This window comes from Sphaerodactylus townsendi, linkage group LG08, assembly GCF_021028975.2.
Source record: "Sphaerodactylus townsendi isolate TG3544 linkage group LG08, MPM_Stown_v2.3, whole genome shotgun sequence".
In the NCBI taxonomy this organism is placed as follows: Eukaryota; Metazoa; Chordata; class Lepidosauria; order Squamata; family Sphaerodactylidae; genus Sphaerodactylus; species Sphaerodactylus townsendi.
The window spans coordinates 87,920,234-87,930,574 of NC_059432.1; the positions used below are offsets into that span (position 1 = coordinate 87,920,234).

A 10,341-nucleotide genomic window follows, 5' to 3' on the forward strand; every position below is an offset into this window, starting at 1 on the left:
TTAGCATTTGGTAGTATTCTGTAGCCTTTTAAACTTGACATACTTGAGGCTTCATCATGTCTTCGTTTGACCCTGATGACTCCCTTGTCTTTATACTCTCAGGAAGCATAAAAGTGATTTATCAACAACTTCATTGGCAGCCATAAATGACTGGTAGTCTGCGGCTAGCTTTGTGGTTCAATTCTTGAACAGTCCTCATTGGAAAACAGCTGAAATACCTTTAATACCTTAAAACAGCATGTAACAGCTGAAATACCTTAAATTCCTAAGGATCAGCCGAGGTATGTGGCTGGTTTCACACAAAGGACAAGTGACTCAGGTTCACTCTGAAGCAGCATCAAGAAGGGCTTCTCAAAAGCTTCAGATAATTCATAATACATAGTAGGAATATGGGTATTTCCATACTACACCTTCTCTTGCACAACAAAAAATACTCCCGTTGTTACCCGAAATAAAAAACGAGAGCTAAAGAGTGTACTGCCACATTACCATCAACTGAGGAGAAAGCCTGTTTTGTTTGTCCAGTTGCACTTTCCACAATGAACCTCATCATTTAACCTCATGCTGTGGCCAATCTGATGGACTCCCATCTGTCAAATTTCAATTCATAAACAAGAAAAGAGAGAAGAAAGCAGCCTTGATCTGATTGGGTGAGCAGTTCTGGTAAAGACAAAAATGCAAGTCACATATATGAGCCGTGGAACCTCTCTCTTTTTTTCTTGCAATCACAAAAATCTAAAGTTCTCTGAAAAGGAACTGATCCCTTAAAGTAATGAATAGTAGTTGTGGTGGCAGCAGGAATCATTACAGTTTGAGGACAACAATGGGTTCTAACTAGCTGGCCTCCCCTTTCCCTTTCCTTTTTCTTCCCTCTTTTCCTGTTAATGGAGGAATGAGTGTTTTGAGTTATGGGAAACGATAGTGCTGAGGTATGAATGAGATGATCATCTATTGCCTTTATGGTTTTATTGGATTGTCTATGGTTTTATCTAATCAACTGTTGTAAACCGCCCTGAGCTTGTATGAGGAAGGGCAGCCTAGAAGTTAAATAAATAAATATGGAGAAGGTTCATAATTATATTGCGTTATGGATATACATGGCCCTTTAGAGAATAGCCTAAGTAAAAAAGGGCAAGATTCTTCTGCAAAGAACTTACTCTGAATGCTGACTGTGACAGAGCAGAAATGGTGAGAGAGAGAATAGTCATAAGGAGTGCCTCTACTGATTGCAGCTTCAACTTCTTCGGCAAGGCCTGTGCCTCTCTGGCCCTTTCCGCACGGGCGGTTTATGGTGCCCTGGGGATGGCAAAAACACCGTCCCCAGGGAGCCATTTGCACAGGGAGCTGCGTCCCCCTTCGCGCCGCCCAACCGGCGCGAAGCCGCCGTTTCCAATCCTTGCTCGGCAAGCGAGGTTTACAGGAAACGGCGGCTTGGAGCCGCTGCCGTGCAAATGGCAGTGGCTTCCAGGCGCCTTCCCCCCCCCCCGGGCGACTCACCAGTCCTGCGGCCCTCCGGCGCATCGCCGAGGCCTGGGGACACGCCCTCTTTGCCCTGCGACCCTGGAGCGGTCGGGCAGGGGGGCGTGTTCCCTGGCCTCGGCGACGGGCCGGAGGGCCGCAGGACCGGTAAGTCGCTCTGACGATGGCGCAGCTCTGCACCGTCGTCTCGGCAGATTCTGGGACCGTCCATGCGAACGGTCCCAGAGGGGTCGGGTCGGCATGGATTACGCCAACCCGACCCCTTCCGCCTCCGTGCGGAAACGGCCTAAGTCTCACTGAAGGCCAGGCAGGATAGGGCCTGAAGGCGACCTAGACTTCAGCTACTTCAGTCGGGTGGTTCTTGCCACAGTACCCTCCTCAATTTTGGGACTATCGTTGCCCACAAAGCCTGTTCCTGATTTCTACAGTGTTGAGTGATTACTTTTATAGTTGACAGTGCTGTCAAGATGCTTCATCACTGAGGCATTCTTGGCAGTCCCCTGTCGCTTCCTGTCGTTCTTGGAACCAGGACTCTCATTGATCTCCAGACCCACTGGATCACTTTGCATGTTCCTGGAGATTCAGAAAGCTCCTTCTTTTCTTCTATTCTAATTATTTAGGAAGTAAAGACTCCAAAACAGACTTTGGAAAACAGAATTGTAAAAACGGATTACAGCAAAACAGTTTTCAGCAAAGCTGAGTTCTCTTCTCTGGTTTGATCTGCCCATTATCCCTGACATGAACCTCCCAACTGGGTCAGCCCTACATGAAACTGCAGGTACAGTAAATGGAAAAGTGCTTATCATATACAGAAAACAAGTCATCACACTCTTGCCCTTTGCTCCACAGATTGAGAAATGGAGTTCTAATTTGTCCAACCTCTAGAATGGTTTGGGCCATTGGCGCACGCAAGGGAAGAAGGTTGGGAGGTTTTTTCATTTAACCTGGAAAACATAATTAGGGCTGCCCAACACAAGTCACTCCAGTTCATTTTACTGGGTAGCGTCTTATTTACCGCCATGGCGTTCACCAGGTCTGACATCTATTGCATACAGGTCTGAAATTTCTGAAGCTGTGTTATCTGTTTTCCAGAAGTCAAACAGCCCACAGAAAAGTTAATAACAAGACAATCAGAGTTTTGCTTTTCTCCAAAAGCAAATTGTCAGGGGAAGGTAATTTTTCATCCCTGGCTTATCACTGCAGGTTTTTTTCTTATAATGTTGAACAATTGTTTGATGCAACACACTGTTCCAGTAGATGTCAGTGTTGCAATATGATGTGAAGTGGGAACTTCTCCAAGCAAGGAGCAGCTACTCAAAGGCAAAGAAAACGTGCGCTGTTCCTTGCACTTTGTCAAGAAAAGAGTATATTCTGAGTATTCAGGGAATTCTAAGTTGTTGATGAGCACAGGAGAAACAGACTATCTAGGCCACAAGGATAAACACTGCCTGCTGTCCTTTGTCCCTTTTGACAAATTGCAGCTGTAAGAACATGATCTCTTTTGTTATAAAAGTGATACAGAAAAATGCCTTTTGTACATAAATACTTTTGCAGGATTGGGGAACGGATTATTCAGATCAGCTGCAAATAGATAACTGAAGGTTTATCATCCATGGTAGTCCCCATCCACACCGTATGGCTGAAGATCTAGCTGAATCGACCAATATGATTCACAGACAGGACCAAAAAATATCAGTACCCATTTAACAGGAAACCCCATGTCCTCATATATTTCAAGCTAAGGCTCCCTTTATAAGGGAATAGGGAATTAGTGCAATCAGAATTTATAAACTAGGCTTATTTTCAAAATATTTTTAAAATGTCGTTTGCTATAAATCTGTTATAGTGAACAGTCAGCTTGGACTGAGGGTTCCCCCCCTCCCCCCGAGGGTGAGTTTGAGTTCTTGGGCCTGATACACACATTACTCCAATGGCCTGGAACTTACTTCAGAGCTGAACTTGTTAAACTATGCTGAATCAGACCATTGGTCTATCGAGGTTCGTTCTGAGGTATGGCAGCAACTCTCTAAATCTTTTTACATGACCTACTACCTGATCCTTTAAAAAAAATTGAAAATGCAAAGCAGTGGCTCTACCACTAAGCTCTTTCCCTGTGCCTTTTTATTCAGCCATGGTAATATGAGAAGCCATGGACCACTGAAGAAGAAGAAGAAGAAGAAGAAGAAGAAGAGGAGGAGGAGGAGGAGGAGGAGGAGGAGTTTGGATTTATATCCCCCCTTTCTCTCCTATAGGAGACTCAAAGGGGCTTACAATCTCCTTACCCCTCCCCCCTCACAACAAACACCCTGTGAGGTAGGTGGGGCTGAGAGAGCTCCGAGAAGCTGTGACTAGCCCAAGGTCACCCAGCTGGCGTGTGTGGGAGTGCACAGGCTAATCTGAATTCCCCAGATAAGCCTCCACAGCTCAGGCGGCAGAGCTGGGAATCAAACCCGGTTCCTCCAGATTAGATACATGAGCTCTTAACCTCCTACGCCACTGCTGCTCCCTAGGCTGCAATCTCTCCTTAGGCTTTTGAGGAACAGCCAAAACAGGCTCCTCCTCCGTAGTCCAGGGTTTCTCGTTCCACCTGAATGTGAGGAGATGAACAGTCCTGCGGAAGCTCCCATGCTGACAGAGTCACATAAAAACCCCAGTTCTTGCAGCTGTCTTTAGTACAGCTCTCGAGCTGTCTGTCTCTAGTACAGTTCTCTAATTGGAAACCAAAAGTTCTTCCTAGTCTGGTTTCTTACAGATTGTACTGAACACATTGAAGTAGGCCTTGTCACCAGATGGAGCTCCCGCTGTACTTCTGCCTGACATAAAGTCAGATAACTAGAGAACTACATCTCTGATGGTTCCCTTAAACAGCAGTAGTCAGAGTCTCCCCCCACCCCCAGACAGCTGCCCACATAATCCAGCTCTGAATGGTATTCCCATTTACATCCACAAGGATAGATTTTCCAACCTGGCATTTTTGGTATTTTCAGGCCCAGTCTCATACATATATGTATAAAGTGTATTTGTAGTCTGTCTTTCATCAATACAGCTTAGGGAGATAGCATAAATTCAGTTATCATCATCAGTGTCTGACCCAGAATCACCAGTGAATATTCTACTGAAGACAGACTTTAGTTTGACTACAGCTATCACTTTTATGTTTGTTTCTCCTTTCATGGATGAAAGATGAGGCAACGGGACTAGCTCAGGGGCATCCAATGGTTCAGATCCATGCAATCTTGTTCAACTTTTTCACTCAATCTTGCTCAACTCTACTCTGGGTTACCACCTCTGTCCTACATGGCTTTTGTCCATGCAGTTGCCATGATCAGCAGCAGATTTTAGGCCCATCTCCCTCCTAAATACAGATTATAAAATCTTTGCTATCATTTTAGCAGAAAGACTGAAAGGTGTATTTAACAACTATATACATGAAGACCAGGCTGGATTTCTCCCTGGGTATCAGATTTCCCATAACGTGAGAGCAGTTTTGAATATCATTGAAGCGGGAAAGTTAAATTCTAGCAAGAAACTAGCTATGATTTTCATGGATGCGGAGAAAGCATTCAACAAAGTCAATTGGGCCTTCCTTTTGGCATCCCTACAAACACTGGGAATTGTGGGAAGCTTCCAGGAGGCAATTCGGAACATTTACACCTGACAAGAGGCATAAATTAAGGTAAACAACTGCTATACAGAGAAATTCCGTATAGAGAGAGGCATAAGACAAGGATGTCCCCCTCATCACTGTTGTTCATAGCCACTCTGGAGATTCTGCTAACTAATATTCGAATGAATAAAGAGATAAAGGGGTTTGAGTATAAAGAGAGAGAGCATAAACTCAGAGTGTATGTGGATGATATTGCCCTTTTTGTAGCCAATCCCAGAGATAGGATAAGGAAACTATTAGATTTGATCCAAGCATATGGTGCGGTTGCAGACTTCACAATAAACAAGCAGAAAACAAAAATGATAACAATATATTTGTCCAGACAAGAAAAAAGACTTTATAGAAAAAACTGCAACAATTCAAATAGCTAAGAAACTCAAATATGTGGGAATATTAATTGAAAATAGGAATGATAAGATAATAAAGAATAACTTCATTTTAACTTGGAAAGAAATTCAAAAAAGCCTGGACAAATGGGTCAACATTAATTTTTCCTTGTATGGCAGATTATCAGTATTTAAAATGAAAACCCCAGAGGCGTAGCTCCAAGGGAGCGGGGGAAGGGTGCGATGCACTGGGCATGTGGCCCTTTGGAAGCGTTCCAGGGATGAGGCGTGGGCGTGGTAGGGGCATTCCGGGGTGGGGGCATTCCAGGGCGGGACAGGGGGCAGAGGACACACCGGTGCACTGGGCGCTTTCCCCCCTTGCTGAGCCTCTGGATTGCCCTACCCAAAATGACTTTTCTATTTAAAAGCATTCCATTTTTCACTAATAACAAATTGTTTGCAGATAGGAAGGCACAAATCACGAGATTCATATGGAAAGGGAGAAAGCCAAGTATAAAATATACTAATTTAATTGATGTTAAAAAAAAGAGAGGAGGATACGTGCTTCCTGATTTGCAAATTTATCATGGTGCAGCAACTTTAATGTGGATTAAAACATGGGGTTAGGTTAAAAGAAAAAAACTATTGTAACCCTAGAGAAGTACAAAATGTCAAAAAGCTAGCATCATTATTTATGGCCAAATTCTAATAAAATTAGTAAAAAGGAAATCCAAATACAGTACATAAGGAACACGTTGTTTCAGATATGGAAGAGATATAGAAGGATTTTTTTTTGCATCAAAACACCACTCTGGATCTCACAAATGGAAACGCTGCAAATAAAAGACAAGAATGAGGGGAAAAACTGGCCATGTTATCAGCACTTATTAGTAAGAACACAAGGACAAATATGCTTGAATAATATTCAATGGTTACGTCTGTCAGTGGTATGTACATGGATTTCATTCTGTACTATGTGTGCTCTGATCCACGGCTAGTTAAGTACACCAGTATGCAATCCCCACGAGCCCTGAGCCCATTCCTGTAGTAATGGAATCCTTCACTACAGGGCAAAGTGACTACAGCCACCCTTGTGAAAGACCCTCTGAGACCCTTGAATGAACTGGAGGAGAGGGAGACATATATTGAGGCTTGCAGAAGTCAAATCATCACAGGAAGAACTCCAGAATCAGCTTTGAAAAGGATGGCTTTAGCTTCAGAAAGGAAGAGAGAATGATGATGCAACCCCAGTGCAACCCTTGTTTCGCAAGCACATCACACCTTTGCCCCCGCTCCTGTCTGAATAGAAATGAAGCTACACGGTAAGACACACTCATTAAAATAGCACTTGGAAAAGCCTGGGGGGGTTAGCTGTGATAGGCATGGTTTGCTGATCATGAAAAAAAGTCGTCTGCGGATGAGCAAATATTCTGTCAAAAAAGCCTTCCCTCATGACAGCTGGGATTTCAGCCCCCATTAATTAACAGAAGCCATATCAGAAAAAAGTTACATAATGATTACAGCTGCTGATTGGAGTTCAATTGCGGCCCAGAACAGTGCGGCTTCATAATCCTCGACGGAATGGCTGTGATCCAGGCAAACCCAAATCCCATTCAGCAAATCTCCATTAATCTCTTCCTGACTTGTGCCATTCTCTCTCCATGCAACTGTGTGCGTTTTCAGGCGGCACAAGCAGAGGGCAGCTGCAGGACAGTCACTTCCACTGAATATTTTCTAAGTTATTTCTATCCTGCATTTCTCCCGAAAGAGTATTTGAAAAGAGTATGAAGCCACATTAAAAAAAATATATATAGAAACCACCAATAACTAAAATGACCAGATTTCAAAGTGCAAACAGAAAGGCTTAAAAAGCCAACATACAAATCTATTGCCAATTAAACACAACTTATTCAGTGTCGTCTGATAAAAAAGGAAAGTGTCTTCCCCACTTCCTCTGTAAACCATTCCAAATGGTGGAGAGAAAGCTTGGGAAGTCTTAGTGGATGGATAACTAGGGCAGGTGCCCTGGATCCCATTCTGGGGAAACCACCCACATCCCCATCTCAGGTCAGAGGGGAGAAAAGAACAAGCTGACCCACACCTATCCTATCCATCTGTCCATCTCTTGCATTAAACATCCCAAGGGGGGTCACCATAAGTTGACTACAACCTGACTGCACTGTGCACCACCACCAACAAGTTTGTCTAGCTCAGTACTGTCTGAGTTCTTCACATTCTTTCCATGATGCCTCAGAAGCCACTGCTTCTACTCAATGCAGAAAGCAGGTGCACCAAGACCAGGACATAGCACTTACCTGATCCACAGCACTTCTCTACATATCAAGATTTAAATGCGCGCATTTAGGTGAAAATTAATAATCGAATCTTCTCCCTGATACATTATCATCGGCAGACTGAAGGAAAGCAGTGAAGCTGTTAACAAGTTAGACACGGTTCACCTCTAGGGATTGGTAATTGGATACATAATCTTTCCCTTCTAGGTCATTCTCATCCAGCTCAGAAGAAGCCAAGCTAGATTTGGGTTCATCTGCTCAACGGCCTGTGTCAGGTTAGCACTCCAGTGTGCCATTATATTTATCACTCCCTGGCACTCAAATCCTGAATTGAAAAGACCAGGAAATCACAAAACTTGCATGCAATAATGTAAGCCAAATAAGCCTATGAATTGAAAATCTGTTTATCATTTAATCTATTCAGAACAACTTCAGTGAAATTCCAGTAGGTCAGAACATGTACAGAGCGCCCCTTATTTTATTTCTGGGTAATCACATCCAGTTTTTAAACAGCCAGGGTAAAAAGTGGGGACTTCCATGAATCAAGAAATCAGATCAGAGCAAAATTTAAATGACAATCACCTGTCCCAGTACCCTGCAGAGGTATCTTCTCTCCACAATGTGGTATAGTGATTGAGAGTTGAGGAGAGGGAGCCACAGCATCGCCATGAATGAAAATACTTGGCTTACGCTGGATAAATTTGACAGCGGTGTACCTCAGCTCATCATTTTTTCCCATACATCTGATGGGTTAGTTCGGTGGCATCAAGGAGACCCACAAACTGGTTTCTCCCGTTAGAAGTAAGGAGAGGTCTCCACCAAGAAGTTAGTCTTGTCGCAGCACTGTGAAACAGATGCTAGATCATCGAAATCTACTTGACAGTTAACCTGTGACTGCAGCCTCATTCTGGCTATAATTAGGAAGAGACTGTGATTGGTTGATACACTAGATATAAGGCTGCAGGTACTGAAGTCTGTGGAGGCATTTGTCTTCGTACTGCTTGGCGAAGCACTTTGTCTGTGCAACCAATATTTGTGAACAATAAAAGTAGGACAGCTTCTGCGAAGTCGAATAGCTGTGTGCGTGTGAGTTCCTACTGAGTTCCTGAGAGTGGCACTGCTCTGCTACTAGGGGTTTTACCCCATGCTTCACAGCCTGTGCAAGAAAATGTTTTTTTCCTGTTGAAAAGATGTCATAGTGCCCTCAGTATCGCAGTTCAAAGTTCTGCCATGTTTACTGCAAGGCTGCCAGCAAGGAGAATTGCTATGACTGTGTCCCCATCACCCAAAGTGTCCACGACAACCACTTCTGTGCTGTGAACCCGCATTTCATTGCCGTAGTGACTGAGTATGCAGGTGGAGGGGCCTTCCTTGCGATATTCTTTTCAGCACTGGTTATGATTATAAGATCATGATCTGGAACCTTAACACCAAAGGGTCGGTCATTCAAGACCCTGTGAAGACAATCAGCTTCCACGCAGGTGTCATCCTCTCCATGTCATTCAACATGGATGGGAGCCTCCTGGCCACAGCCTGCAGGGACAGGAAAATATGGATAATTGATCCACGAGCAGGAACTCTCTTATAGGAGGCGAACAAGTCCCACCGAGTGAATAAAGTTTTGTTTCGAGGAAACATAAAAAAGGTGGTCTCCACAGGGACATCCAGGCAAATTGCAATATGGGACCAGAGTGGCCTTTCTGTGCCTTTAGTAGAAGAGGATGTTGACGGCTTATCTGGACTTCTGTTTCCTTTCTACGATGCTGACACACACATGCTGTATGTATTGGACAAGGGTGATGGGAACATCAGGTACTACAAGATTAGTTTGGAGAAGCCATACCTCAATTACCTTATGGAATACTGTTCCCCTTTACCCCAGAAAGGAGTGGGAACCATGCCAAAGAGGGGTCTTCCTGCGAGATCTTCTGATTCTATAAACTGATTCTAATGAAAAGCTTGATCGAGCCTGTTTCAATTATTGTCCCTCGGCAGTCTGAATCGTACCAAGAAGTCATCTCTCCACTGACAGCTGGAGTCCAGCCAGCACTGACAGCACAAGAATGGCTGAATGGCGATTGAGAGTGGTGGACTCTAATCTGGAGAACCAGGGTTGTTTCCTCACTCTTCCATATGAAGCCTGCTGGATAAATTTAAGTCAGTCCCAGTTCTCTCAGAACTCTCTCAGCTCCACCTACCTCATAAGGTATCTATTGAAGGGGGGAGGCAATTGTCAGCTCTTTTCAAACTTTTTGTGGTAGATAAAAGCAGAGTACAAAAACTCTTTTTCTTTCCTTATTCAAACTCTGCCTTCCCAAGGCTCCACTCCAAAATCTTTAGGCATTTCCAAATCTAGAGATGGCAAACTTAGATGAGACTCATAATACCATTCAAGGTTGTCAACCTCCAAGTGGAGCCTAGGCATTTCCTAGGCCGAATTCCCACTGAAAATTTAATCTACACACACACACTTGATCTTAGCCAAAAGGCTGAGAAGTGATTTAATCTAGATACAACCAAGTTTCAAAAGAATCTGCACCTTTTCATCCAGGTTCCAACATCCTCACTGCAGCAT

At 43.9% G+C, this 10,341-nt stretch overlaps 1 long non-coding RNA gene and 1 pseudogene across 1 annotated transcript in view; one reads left to right on the plus strand and one right to left on the minus strand.

Moving 5' to 3' along the window:
• Positions 1 to 7,896, minus strand: part of LOC125438350 — a 32,834-nt gene extending 24,938 nt beyond the window's left edge. The window contains exon 1 of the long non-coding RNA XR_007245336.1: positions 7,788 to 7,896. This is a non-coding gene — a long non-coding RNA (uncharacterized LOC125438350). The remainder of the gene's footprint in view (positions 1 to 7,787) is intronic.
• Positions 7,897 to 8,433: 537 nt separating this feature from the next.
• On the plus strand, positions 8,434 to 9,848 carry LOC125438487 (annotated as a pseudogene).
• Positions 9,849 to 10,341: the final 493 nt, after the last annotated feature.